The sequence below is a fragment of the Mytilus galloprovincialis genome, chromosome 6, assembly GCF_965363235.1.
Source record: "Mytilus galloprovincialis chromosome 6, xbMytGall1.hap1.1, whole genome shotgun sequence".
In the NCBI taxonomy this organism is placed as follows: Eukaryota; Metazoa; Mollusca; class Bivalvia; order Mytilida; family Mytilidae; genus Mytilus; species Mytilus galloprovincialis.
In genome coordinates, this window is record NC_134843.1 from 2,768,938 (window position 1) to 2,784,214 (window position 15,277).

The 15,277-nt window shown below is 30.2% G+C and overlaps 1 long non-coding RNA gene across 1 annotated transcript; it reads right to left on the bottom strand.

Moving 5' to 3' along the window:
- Positions 1-8,872: 8,872 nt before the first annotated feature.
- LOC143077953 (uncharacterized) lies at positions 8,873-10,117 on the bottom strand. The gene is made up of 3 exons (XR_012978961.1): positions 9,998-10,117; positions 9,624-9,744; positions 8,873-9,008 (listed from the first exon to the last, which is right to left on the bottom strand). It is a non-coding gene; the product is annotated as an uncharacterized LOC143077953 (long non-coding RNA).
- Positions 10,118-15,277: the final 5,160 nt, after the last annotated feature.

Sequence of the window (15,277 nt, forward strand, 5' to 3'; positions counted from 1 at the left end):
GAAAAAGTAGAATTTTTGTTTCCAGATTATTTATGATAGCATTTTTAATTGGTTATATCAAAATTTGTTTTATGTAAGATTACTTCCAATGACTTTTGTCAGAAAAAAAAAGAAGAAAAATCACTGATATCTTGACAATAATGGACTGAGACAAGGTTACTTCACTCTCCGGAATCACTGGTTCCTTATATGGATAAGAACCAGCCAATATGCAGACTTACAGGAATCAGCTCTTTTTTGCTACTGGGAAAAGAAAACAGATTACCAGTTAAATCTAAAATAGTCTGATTATCTTTATTTTTTTTAGTGATTAAATCCCCAAAGTCTGAAACAGGGTCTAATATAAATCTAAAACTGCTTGCATTGTTAACAGAACTGATTGTATGCTATCACTCAGGCAAAAATAATCATGTATATAATGCCTACCCATGTTAAAAGTTCAATAAAGTATAGCTTGCAACAATTATTTCTTAATTATTATGGACTAATGGAAAACTCCTTTGAACTAATGAGGCTAAAGTTGGATCCCTGTTAAAGTGTCAAGCTCTCAGATTACTCTTGGTCTGTACAAAGAAATGCTTAAACTCAAGACAATTTAATTTTACAAATTATGATGAGCAAATGTTAACTAACAAGTAAAATTAAAACATTAATACCAATGGTCAATTATGGTCTCATGATAATGAAGTTATCATCAAATATCTGGCATCTGTGGATGAAAACCTAGTGTTGAAGGTGAGAGTTGAAAATTAACCCAGGGTTGAGAAGCTTGAAGCAAAGGGAGATAACTACTGTGATATTGGGATTGATAAGTTAGATAACTCTTTACTTGGAGATGATGATAGTTTCAGATAATTCAAAATGAAGTTTTAAGGGTATTGGAAATCAATATAAATTTTGTTGGTCATCTCAACCAGATTGATTTTCTCCCTTGAGCTGGTACTGCGAAATTGAGAAAAACAATCAAGTTGAGATGACCAATGATAATCTGTTTTATCACCTATTTTCCTTATGACAACGTTGAAATTTACATTGACAATGGCACGTGCAGCCTTAGTTTCTAGAGATACTTTCCATATCTTTCTACTATGCTGAGAAAGGAAATTATCAGTAAGATCAAAGGAAAATTCAGTAAAATTGTGATAATAATACATATATTATAGAAATTTATTATTGTACATCAAACATTAAGACTTGTACAAGCTTTCAGTCATGTAAGAATTAATAACCCCTGCAATTATGTTTATAACTCTATAATAAATGTTGATTAAACATCCAAAGTCTTTTTTGTATGGCAGAATTTTCGTTATGGCTTAACTGTTATAAAAATTAATTTTTACTTGTCTATTATCTTGATAGCTATCAGTGCTTTTTAAATGTAGATAACCAGAAAGACTTTTGAAGAAGATTAAGTATATTTAAAAAACTTTTAGGATCATTTTCCACTTCCTCTGAATTAAACTTAATTTACGAGAATATGTTTTTCAAGTTTTCCATTTCCAATACATCATTATATGTCAGATACAATTTAGATTTTAATTTTGATTGAAGATATTCATTTTCCTAATTTTTGAAAATCAGAAATTAAAAAAAGTATGAAAATTGTACGGATGCAAAGTTCAAAGCAGCTTTATGCTTAAACATTAAATTATTTTTTTTATGACTAGAAATATCAAATATTTTTCATTTCAGAATTACATATATAGATTCCTTCGAATGGTAAATACAACACCCAAAATACCTCAAAACCAAAGAACAATCCAAAGAAAAACTAAAACAAACAGAAGATATAACCAACCCTACTACTTAAACAACAATTAGCAACTTTGTTATATGTTAGTAAAGACACGCAGCGCTCCAAGCATAATGTATTTCTGAAATGACCATTTGATATTTGTTGTCTACACCAAAACTCTCAAGATAAAGAATGTTTTGCTTCCGAACTTTGCATGCACTTGACTACAAGTTTAAATCAATTTCAAGTACCTTTACTATGAAATTTTATAATCTGACAACTACAATGCATTGAAAATGTAAAAACTTTAGGAAAATTATTATTTCAATTTTAATTTAAATGTCTTAGGAAAATTATTATTTCAATTTTAATTTAAATGTCTTAGGAAAATTATTATTTCAATTTTAATTTAAATGTCTTAGGAAAATTATTTCATTATAAATCTGAAATTTTAATTTAAATGACATCTTTTTTTTTTAAACGAAGAACCAAAAAAAAATGCATTAACTTTAAAACCCATTATCTTTTGATTTTGCCATTTGATTAGGGACTTCTTGTTTTAACTTTTCCTCAGCGTTCAGTATTTTTGTGATTTTACTTTTTTTTTCTTTTTTTTTTACACCAAAAAAGCACTGATACCCCTAAGACAATGTTAAAAAACAACTTTCAATCGTTGGATCAAATAACAGTATGTAGTGGTGAAAATACAGAGAAATTAATCATAACCAGGATAAACCTCATCTGAAGTTATTGCAACTATCATCATCTCTGTATAGATAACTTTTAATATTAAATTAACACTCCAAATAAAATAAGGCATTATACCCTGGGTTAATCTCCAACTTCTATAGTTTGCTTCTTATGTTGCTGCACATTAATAGATGCATAAAATATCTATCAAAAATATGGACAAATCTATCATTGCATCCATGAAGAAAAATTAGATGTGTTTTGAGTACAGGTACTTGGCTATCATGGAACAAATTATCATTTGGCTACTGTTGTAATAAATAACAGGAAAACTTTCACAATTAAAAATTGCTCATCATGATCCTTTAGAAATAATAGAAGTTTTAATGGTGAATATTTATAACAAATATTAAAGGAGACTTTTTCATATAAAAATAACTAATTCAGAAATTAAAGTATTTTTAATTTGGGGTGTACCACACATTGTACGGACTCAACTTCCCTAATGTAAAATAATATACACAAACGACTTCTCTGAGCATGGTCCCTGTGTCTTACTTTACAAATGTACAGCTCAATTGGATCTTATAGTTAAGTTCTTTCAAATTTGTAAATTCATTTCATATGAGTTACCTCCCCTTCACTCAGTGATTTTTTTTTTTTTTTTTTATCATCATGGAGGGGCATAAGGATTTTTTACAGACTTCAAGGTTATTTATTTTTGAAGCCAAAGGGATTTCAGTATAAGGACTTTATTTTTCATGGGAGTTTGATTCACCCTTATCAGAACTCTGGAATTAATGAGTAATTTTTCTGACTCAGTGAAAGCTTTATTTTTTTACACAAATTTTGGTAGCACCCCTTGCTAAAGCCCCTCATAGTGCAAGATACCAGTGTTTTCATGGAGTAAGACTGAGTCATCATTATCTTAACCAGACTCCCATGATTGTTAAAATAACCAATATTTTCTGTGAAAAAAAGGTTTATCAATTTAATAAATTTTGGAGCATATTTTTTTCAAGTTAAATTGAAGTTAAAATTTTGTCAAACATGAAGATACATTTATTTCTATTCCGTTATATTTGGGGTTTTCCCTTATCTATTTCTATCTTTAGTAACTGTGGTTTGTAGAACAAGTTGTAAAACAAGTTTGAAGAACTGGTTGGATAGTATCTATATATAAGTCTTTAGTGAGTACTGCACGAGCATTTCATAGGCGGGAATACGGGTGGGGTATATAAGTCCGATACTTGGATAATTTGTATCGAGGTTCTCACAGTAACTTCAAAGTAACAACACGTTCTGCATAGTATATTATTTTATTTATTTATAATGATTTAGTTTGGAATATCTAGATGTATATTTGCTGGGATATATTTGTAATGTCTTATTATCATAATTAAATGTTGTATCGCACAGAAAATAAGAAGTTACTGCGAGCAAACTGCGAGCAAACCAAACCTACATTTTGACTTGCCTCTTATTTCGCCATGTAGATGGATTAGAAATGTTTTAAATTCGGACGAATTTATGAGGGAGAATTTAATTCAAAATAACAAAGAATAATAATTTTTAAAAACTATATTTGAAAATTATGTGCCATCTTTATCTTGTCACATTTAAATTTTAAAATTGAAGAAATAATGAATGAAAAAAACACCCTTAACTTTATAAATTTGTAAATTTGTTAACATATCAATTACTTACCCACTTCTGTCCTGTCCTGGTAGTAAAAAACCCATCCTAGGAGTACTTCTGTCCTGGGTCACCCGAGTTCATCCCCTGGTTTTTGATTGGGTTGGTGTTGTACATTTTTTAGTTTGTGTATTGTTTTGTAGACTTTTGTCTGTCATTTCTTTTGGTTCCAACTTCCTGGATCACCTTAGTTTATCCTTGGTTTTTGATTGGGTTGGTGTTGTACATTTTTAAGTTGTGTATTGTTTTGTATACTTTGTCTGTCCTTTCTATTGTTATGGGGTAGTCCATACTTATAAAGGTATTTAACTTATTTTCGTCTGTGTGTTTTATCCCAATGCAGCATCAATACCACATACTATTTCTTTGTGACAAACTTACAAACATAGGACCAAAAAAATTTTAAAATACGGTATACCTATATTCTCTGTATAAACTCTGTAATGGAAACAGATAATTAAGATTAGTGATGTGTTTGAGAAAATTATAGTCAATTCGATCGAAGCAGATCTCTAATAAGCCATATTCAAGGTTTATGACTGAATCTGCTTCTGGCCCCCATCTGTAACAAAAACAAAATTTATAAATTAGTAGTGTTGGGGAATGTTGGCGTCACTTCTATCAAACAGGCCCTTTAACAATCTCAGAGTAGAATGATCTTGTTACTATTGTATAGCGTTGCGAGAACTATGCGCTACCCTCCCTAGTCTGCTACAACGGAGTCTATCCAAGGTCTTTGACTGAAACATCCTCCCAGCTGCATCTGTAACAAAAATAAAATTCATTAATTAGTAGTGTTGGAGAACGTTGGCGTCACTTCTATCAAACAGGCCCTTTAACAATCTCAGAGTAGAATGATCTTGTTACTATTGTATAGCGTTGCGAGAACTATGCGCTACCCTCCCTAGTCTGCTACAACGGAGTCTATCCAAGGTCTATGACTGAAACATCCTCCCAGCTGCATCTGTAACAAAGAGATATTTGTAAATTAAATGTCTGTGGTTAACCTGAAAATGAAATAGAAATACATATAAAACATTACACATAAAAACATATAAAATAAAATGGATCAACCAACCTTATTTCAATTCTTTGAAGTCACTTTACCCCCTGAAATGAAATATAAATATTTATTTTACCTCAGTTATCATTTTCCATATAAACTAAGTACACAATATGTTGACTTACAAGCTTTGAACTATTGGACCAGTCAATCGTTTCCAACTATTGGACCTCGTCAAAACTATTTGACTGCAACCTTCATCATATTTCGCGGGATTTCCAATGCAGCAATAATGAAGGATTTTGAAAATACCAGGGGGATTAATTTTTACCTATTGTATCTAGGGTTGACATCAGTGCAAGACGTAGTCTTAGCATTTCAGAATATTTATGAAGTTAATGTTAGGGTTTCTGCTTTATATATTGCGATAGTTAAGTTATCACAGCCATTTGTTGTCTGTTGTCTTTTTTTGATATAATAAAATATTTACGGACTGGATATTAGTGGAAAAGGTTATTGTCCCCTCGGATACAACAATTGCCTTTGGCTACGTCTCAGTACAACAGTTGCACCATTAGGGACAATAAACTTACTATATTCCATTCATACACAGTCAATAAGTATACAATATGCATTACGCATAAACATAAACATATAAATGAAAAAAAGATTATTATATATTTTTTTTTAGTTCTTTTAAGTAACTTTAAACCGTTATAGAAATTTGAATTATTTTTTTTCAAAGTTTTTTTTACCCCACTTTACCATAAAATTTGCAGGGAATAAGACTGCTGTCGTATAACAATAGAAAATTAGTCAAAAATGGAAGCATAAAAATTTTAGTTTTACCTGTGAAAGAATATTTTATGGGGACGAAATTAGTAAGGGATGCTGTTTTTGTGGTTGACATATTTCTTATTTTTATATTAAATTTTGACATTTCTTTCCTTTAAAGATCTGACCATGCTGTATGTATATGTGAACCATCCACTACTTTTGGTCAAATTAAATGTTGCATGCAATACAGACCAAAATGAGGTTCAATTTTTGACTTGGAAAACAATAATATATCACCTATGTTTTTTAGCTCAATCTTACAAAATTTACCCAGGTGGCTGCTTAAATCAAATGAATATCACTTCATTATTTCATTTTAGTTAATGTTTAAAAAAATCCTGTTACCCTTTAAGGGATAAAAATTTTAAATGGTTTTTTTTCAAACTTAAAAAAAGAGTGGAAGCTGCCTAAAATACACAATATAATTAAATGTTTTTTATAACCATTTCAACCTCAGAGAAACAGATAGTCTTTCCTCAGGATGTCATAATAGCTTAGCTTTACAAATTTGTTCGTTATTTTTTTGTAGAGGAACAGTGACAACCTCTCTGTCCAAAAAAGTTTACTCTAGTGCTAAACTCTCAGCCTTGCTATCAAAAGTAAAAAATATAAATTAATGGGATATTGAAATCAAATCTTCTCAACACTTGGAATAGATAAGATGGGTTTTGATCAAACTCATTTAAACTCTGCAGACACTAAGAATACAGTCAAAGTCAAACAGATGTCTGGCAGTTATAATGCACTGAACATTTATATGAAACTAAGGAACATAAGTTTCTATGTGAGACCTCATCTAAGAGATCAAAGCACTTAAAACTACCAACAATGATAGAGTGCTTTCCACGTCCTCAAACACGGTCGCATATAGTGCATTTAACTCTTAAGTACCGGTACTTATTTGTCAGAAGTCTTTGTGCATCAGTCAAAGTGCTGGTGAAATAGTTTCTGCAGAGTAGAAATAAGTAAAATCTTTTAAATAAAAATTCTTTTTCAAAAAACTTGTATATTAACGTTATTAAATGATATTTGCATTATGAAGTAGGATCCACTTTTGACATGTTAGTGTGATGTTGTGAGTCTCCATGCTGTGGTGTTTTGTTAGAATGGCATCCTACATCATTGCCTTATTTTTGTGGAAAATGGAAAAAAAAATGTGTTGATGTAAGCATGGCAAAGGGTTATGTTATATAACCAATTTCTGTAGTTCTTTATCTTCAGTTATCAATTATGAATATAAAAGACATTACCAATAGGAACAATTGAGAGAAGAAATTCAGTTTCTTTTAAAAATGAAATTTAACACATAAGAAAAAGCTATCAAAGTTACCTCCCATTAATAACAGGTGATTTTCATCAAAACAACTTTCATTCACTGTAAAAATTTGAATAAATTAAAGAACAAGAACAATTGAAAAATTAACCATGTTACAGGCCAATGATAAAGTATTTTATAAAGAACCAGGGCAATGGAAAAATTAAGAATGTTAAAGGCCAATGATAAAGTATTTTATAAAGAACCAGGGCAATTGAAAAATTAACAATGTTAAAGGCCAATGATAAAAGTATTTAAAAAATAACAGGATTTAAATTTTTCTCTCTGTGTCATTTCATAGATTTTCAAGATGTTTAGTTGCATCTGGTAGTTTTGTTTAAAAGAACATAAAATAGCAAATCTAAACTTTGAAGCTGTTCAAAAAATTAATTCTGCTTGAAATTATGTAGTTTGATTTAGGCATTGCACAAGTTTTCATATCAACAGGTCTAAAATTTGAGCATTCTTCAATTCATTTCTAAGATTGGGCTTTGAGATATAAAAAAATACTTTTGTTGGGTTGCTGCTTCATTGATGTATACCTGCATCCCTCTTTTCCTGATGAGGATTTAAGAAAAAAATTATAGTGTCCTGATGCATAATTTTTAACCAACAAAAAAATACTCACCATGTATAATTATAGACAAGGTTCTTACCCCACTCTTTGGTACCTACAAAGATGGATATATCTTACAGTACACATTGCTTCCTCTTCAAGGTCATTGCTCAATTTCGGGGTTCTTGAAAATATTGGTTTTGTATATAATATTTGAAAGGGTGGAAACTTATATTATTTCTGGTTCTTTCAAAACTTTCAATCTAAGACAGTCATCATGGTCATATGTATTTTTTGATGCATCTCCTTTAATCATTGCTATTTTTCACTTAAATTTAATAAGGTAAATTTAGAAATTATTGCAATGATCTTATTTTATAGATTTTTCTCAATATCACAAAAAATAAAATTGAATTTTAGTCTAAAATTACAAATTTGCAATAATAAATGCACGCAACAATTTCTGAATTTACAGTACATGTATATTTATCTCAAAAAGATATTAATATTGTCCTGTAAAAATAACTGATCAAAATTTTTTTTGCATGCAAGTATCATTAACTTTGATTATGGTTATTGTTGCATGACCTATGGCTTTTTATAAACAGAAATTGTCTCAATAGCAATCATACCACATAACCTTATTAATACCAGTACATATGTATTGTTTATACTGTCAAACCTAGTCAATTGTTTTTTTTCTTTCTGTTCAGATTTGTTAGTTTCTAGGTCTAACCTCTGTAAATATAGACAATACAATTTCCAAAAGAAACTCATCTTAAGGATTAAAAAAAACAAAATGTCACCCTTTTTTACTCTTCAAGCGAGACAAAAATCATATCCTGGAATCGTAAGTTCATATGCACTATTATTCTTTACAAAGTTCAAATCATAGGGCTGTGCTACATAATTTCAACCTGTTTATTCCCTTCAAAGCCTTTTCAATAAGCAAGGTAATTAATATTGTACTTTAAAAAAAAATCATTTCAATGTTGAAAAATGAAGAGGGGCAATGTAATATTCAACCAATAGATACCTTATAGATGAACGCAACTGGTTGATTCTTTTATATTGTTGTATATACTTTACAGCCTAGGTTTTCTGTAGGTCTTCTTTCAGTTTCTGTGGTTTAACAATTCATCAAAATGAGAATGTTGTGGATAGTCTTGTAAATTCTCTGAAATAAAAAATTCAATTTACTTTTCCAAAAATATATACATGTAGGCCTTTTTCAGCTGCACTGGTTTTTCTGTGATCAATTTGCTGTAATATTTTCAAAAACATACACAAAAACATTATGATTGGTTTAAAAAAAATCTTAAAAATGGAAATTAATCAATGATATAATGTGTTTTTTTTTTTTTTGGTGTACAACCAATGAGATTACCCATAGTCCTTAGATTTTGAAAAGGAAAATTACATTTGTTGCGTTAACACAGTCAACTTTGCCAAATGATTATGATGAACTAATACAGGTACCTATAGTTGTTAATTTGTGTGTCATTTTTGTCTCTTGTCTTGTGTTGTCTTACTTACAATCATACCACATCTTCCTTCTTTTTTTTTATAAAACCAAAGGAAATAACATATAATATGCTTACCAAAATAGATACCATGGTCCCAATTTATTATATTAGTAAACTCAAGGAGATGATATGTTTATAACCTCCTTGTTTAATTAAATGTTTTTTACTGACCTTTGTGCATTTTAAATAGCTACAGAAAGTACAATTTCTTTGCAAAAATATCGATTTTAGTTGAAATGATAGGAATTTTTTTAGTGGGAACTCACTTTTGTCCTGACTGTATATTCTATGAGTCTAGCATTGTTGAAAATCTATATAATGGCTATAGTGTCTGGTTTTCCTATCTAATACCAATTTAGATGACTATAAGTTCCTAGAATCCAAGAACTGAAAAGAAACATTTAATATTAAAACAAGTCAAAAATATTATACTTCTCAAATAAATAAACCAACATGAAGAAATGGTCTTATTATGTATGAAAAATTTGTGAAATCTTCATTCCTTAAAAGTAATTTTTTATATTTCCTATTTTGCAATTTCCAATTTGCAAAATAGGAAATATGACAATTTTCTGGAACTAAAAGTTTGAAATCCATAACAGAATACATCAAAGTAAATAATTATTACTACATTAAATACCTTAAACTTGTCATGAAACTTTGAAACTTTTTCATGTCTTCAAAAATTTTCAGGAAATAATGCAAGTCTTTGTCCTTGAAGTAAAGATCAAACTACTTTGAATTCAAATCCTAACCTGTAAGTCACATGATCATACCTACAGGTAAAAATCTTTTCACTTGAAATTTACTCACTTCATGCTTGAGTAACTGGCTAGGTAGAAAATTATAAGAAATGAAACCTGACACAAAGGTGTTTCAACAAAATATGTAACAGAATTTTGTTCAGATCATAAAGATCAATAAAGCATTCCCCTAAAGGGAAAATGAACAATAAAACCTAACAACATATATGAGGCTCTAATAACCTGCACAATTTTTGAAAATGTTGCATGATATTGTCTAAAGCATGTAAATGAATACATATCTAAACACTGATATTTGGGTTAACTCAGTTAAAAAAACGTTTTTACAATATGAACAAAGTTAATTTTGCACCCTTTGGTCCCTTATGTTGACCCATAGTAAAATGTGGCTAAAAAAATACAGTTAAAAGTCAGCATGTAAAGAATACTTCAACAATGCAATTTTTGATGACACTTTAGACCCCAATGTGGACCAATTTTAAAACAGGGTCCAAAATCTGAATACAAAAGTAGATTCAGCATATTTTGAAAAGTTTGATTGATTGATTTTTGGTGTTTAACACCCCTTTTAAGCACCACATTTAGGCTATTTCGTGGCTGCCCTTTTTTATTGGTGGAGGAAGCTGGAGTGCCAAGAACACCAATAACTTTAAATGATTTAGGCCATGTTGACTCATGAGTATAAGTTTAAATCTATTTTAGTTTAAATATTTTGTAAAAAAAATCATAAAAGTGCAATAACTTCAATCAGATGTCTATCAACTATTTCGGTACTGTTGACTTTAATATTTGTAGATCTTGTAGAGGAAAGTTGTTTGTATAGGATGTCAGACAACAAGAGACTCTATAGGATGACAAAAGCTCATTGTTGTTTACTGAAAATTCACAAATTAATATCAAGATCAGAATTATGTCTCCACATACAAAATTTTACCATTCTTAGTGATACAGAAGAATAGTTATAGTCCATTCAATCTAGCATAAATTTGACCCTAACCTTGAAGTAATTGTAACAGAAAATTTTTGAGTTTTAATCTTCAGCACTTTACCCCAAATATACACAGACAAAAGTCCCATAATTTCTAACTTGAGAAAAACTAGAAAATAATGATTTTAAAATTCCTATGGAGATTTGCATTGATATGTGAGATAACTCTGCAAAAAGGTACAAATATCAATAAAAATTGATACACAATTATAACTTAGCCGCTTCTATTCAACAGAGTGTATTGATTCTTGATATTTCAGCTGTCTTTAGAGTATAATAAACAACTCTAAAAATGTTTTCATATCTTTTATCAAACTACAACCTAGATTTCATATTTCATTTATAGTTGACCATGTATTAGATTTTCAGCAAGTCAAGGTAAAGAATCTCAAATTGACTTAAACTAATTCAGGATATATTCTTCTTTTTGTGGTTTAAAGTTTTAAACAAGGTTTGATGCTGAACAAATATAATTAACATATATAAACACTACCAAATGTTCACATTATTTTTTTCAAAATGGTCACAAAGCCATAAATTTGCAATTTCTTTAATGAAAAATGTGCAAAAAAAAATAAAAATACCCATCACACTTCGGTTTTGTTTATTTCATGAGCAGAAGATTATATAATGCAGTCAAATTTGAACTTATAACCCCATCAAAGTATCATATTTTACATGAATTTAAAGAAAATCAACCAAAAACTGACAAAAAAAGACTCATTTTTGTGGAGTTATCTCCCTTTTCAATGTTATTTCCCTAAGAAATTAAAAATGCAAATTTGAGTTTTCATCTTGTTAGATTTTATGGTACTTTTTTTCTGTGTTTATTTGGAGCTTAATAATATGTATTAGAACTAAAACATTTTCTGTTGCAATTAGTTTGACTGGACTTATTATACACCAAACATGAATCAGAAAACATTTTACTATCACAGGGGTCATAGGACAATTTCAAAGTCAGAGTAACCTTACTTTGGTAAATGATACACCCTAATCCCATGTTGTAACAGTATAACAAAATTGGTCTACCTAAGTTTTATGGTACACAAATTATGATTGACCTGACTTTTGGATATGACACATCCTTGAAGCCCATGATGCAACTGCAAACCAAGTTTGGTTAACGTAAGTTGAATAGTATAAGAGTAACTTGACACAGACAGATAGAGACACATATAACTATATTAGACCATTGGTTTTCCCGTTTGAATGGTTTTACACTAGTAATTTTGGGGCCCTTTATAGCTTTTTGTTCGGTGTGAGCCAAGGCTCTGTGTTGAAGGCCGTACATTGACCTATAATGGTTTACTTTTATAAATTTGTTATTTGGATGGAGAGTTGTCTCATTGGCACCACATCTGCTGTTCATCTACAGTAAAGACATTATGTTCCATTATAAATCCACCAATTCTGCGACTGTTATGTGGGACCATAATCAGTTCTTTGAATAGTTATTTCCAATTTAGAAACAAAGTTGTTGTTGGTTGCTTGCAGAAAAAAATCCTGTCCATTGATTTGACTCAAATTCTCATATTAGATTTATATAACATACAAAAACGTATATCCAAATACAACCAGTCTGAAATAAACAGTAAACAATGCAGGTACTCGAGAATAAATATCAGAATTCCATATATATTTTAGTCTAGATGCCATCGTATTAACTATGGAGATGACCTCCAAAGACTACCGAAATTCACATATACGGGATAAACATAAGCATGATTAGAAAACGAATGGGATTTTTCAATGTTTGTATGCTTTCATGTTTATGGTTAAAGGGTAAGTTAAATTTCGTTTTTACCTGTGTAAGAATGTTTTTGTTATTTTGTTGTTCCACTTTTCTTTCAAATTGCTGACCACGACTCATTCCTGTATAATCAATCCTTAGCTATTGGATTAAATTGAAGGTCACATGAATAAATAGAATCAAATTTGGCAGCTATAAGCGAATTATTATTTCATTTTTTGACTTTTATCAATGATTTTAAACCAAACAAAATAATACTCTAATTTTTTATTATATATCTTGTAGCTAATACCCCTTTAAAAGCAATACCTCCTGAAGAATTCATCTGAAGATTTTGGTGCAAACAGGAAATAGGTAGATTTTCAATTTCCAAGCTTTTTTAATCCTTTCAGATTTTCTTTTATTTATTAAAATCTGCCCTGATGAAACCAGGGGCTAAATGACGGGAATGAATCACATGATCTTATTGTCAAGTAGGCTAAAAAGAGATTGAAGATAACATGGAGAAATTATTACATAAGTTGAAAATAAATTTACAATGCAAATACCATGGCATAAACAAAAATCAGAACTGTATACCTACATCTTTTACACTTAAATAACATTTTATGAGAGTCCTACCTAATGGACATATACAAATTCTTCAATGTTGACTAACTTGTTTAACATTTTTTTATGTTTGGACTTTTGTAGCCAAATACAAGAAGGCCATACAGTTTCCATAGTTGCTTATATCAACACCAGTTGACCTCTGGTGGGTGGTTATCTCATTGGCAATACCAGGAAGTGCCACATCTCCTTTTTCATATTGAAGATTGTATTATGCCGATTGTTTTGTACATCATAAAATATTTCCATAAACCAAATATAGTTGACCTATTACATATAGTATTAGAAAAAAAGACCAACACTCAAAAACTTAACTTTGGCCACTGAACCATGAAAATGAGGTCAAGGTCAGATGACACCTGCCAGCTATACATGCACCCCTTACAATAATTCAATACACCAAATATAGTTGACCTATTGCATACAGTTTAAGAAAAACAGACAAAAACACAAAAACTTAACTATGACCACTGAACCATGAAAATGAGGTCAAGGTCAGATGACACCTGCCAGTTTGACATGTACACCTTACATTCCTTACATACACCAAATATACTAGACCTATTGCTTATAGTATCTGAGATATGGACTTGACCATCAAAACTTAACCAAGTTTACTGATCCATGAAATGAGGTTGAGGTCAAGTGAAAACTGTCTGACTGGCATGAAGACCTTGCAAGGTACGCAAATACCAAATATAGTTATCCTATTACTCATAATAAGAGATATTAACATTACAAAAAATCTTAACTCTTTTTCAAGTAATCACTGAACCATGAACATGAGGTCAAGGACAATGGTATTGAGACTGACAAAAACTTGGTAACATAAGGCATCTATAACAAAGTATGAAGCATCCAGGTCCTCCACCTTCTAAAATATAAAGCTTTTAAGAAGTAAGGTTAAGCCGCCACTACCCCCGTGGCTAGATCACTATCCCTATATTGAGCTTTCTCTGACAAAGGTGGCAGGCGCGACAAAAAATCTTCATTTAAAGCGAATAACACTTACATTGGGTTATTTGAAATTCCCGTCAATTTGACTTATTTGTGAATCTTTCTGTTCTGTTCATTGTCCTGTTTGAAACTTCTTTATCTGTTTTAGTTTTTGAAAACAACATAACCAAAAACTGTGAAGTTTGCAAAAAATTGTCATTTCAGGGGCAATAACTCCAAAATAGGTTGTTCTATATTTCTAGAATTCTGTAGGACATAGAAACAGCGTTTTACCCACCTGCCCCTCCCCTTCTGTACTTTTGTTAGTAACAGCAGCTATATTTGTGGATGAACGAAATCCCTTGATAAAATTTATAAATTATATCACCTTAAATAATTTAGGTAAAGTTTAATAACATACATTGTAATGCCCAGTAGTTTCTGAGTAGATTTTTTTGTAAAAGTTTATGACCACAGAGGACAATGATGGGCGCTAAGTGATGGCAATATCTCAGAATGACCTTGAGGCCAACTGAGCTTAAAAAGAATATAAATGAAGGACATTGGCTACTCTGTAGCAATCTTGCTCAAAATGGCTGTATTGATTCAAATCTAGGCAAAGTTATTTTCAATAGAAAGAACTGTCTATTGTGGCCACATATGACAAATAAAACAACATACTATAATTTAAATAATTATTAATTAAACATAATTCAACAATAACAGTGCATAAATTAGCGTAAAATCTGTTTATATATTATCCAAATATCAACTTTAAATAATAGAAAATAAATCTTCAAACAAATTCAAACATTTTATAACAATGAAAACAACAAATGACTTGTCAATGATAGGATAAAGAATTTCCCC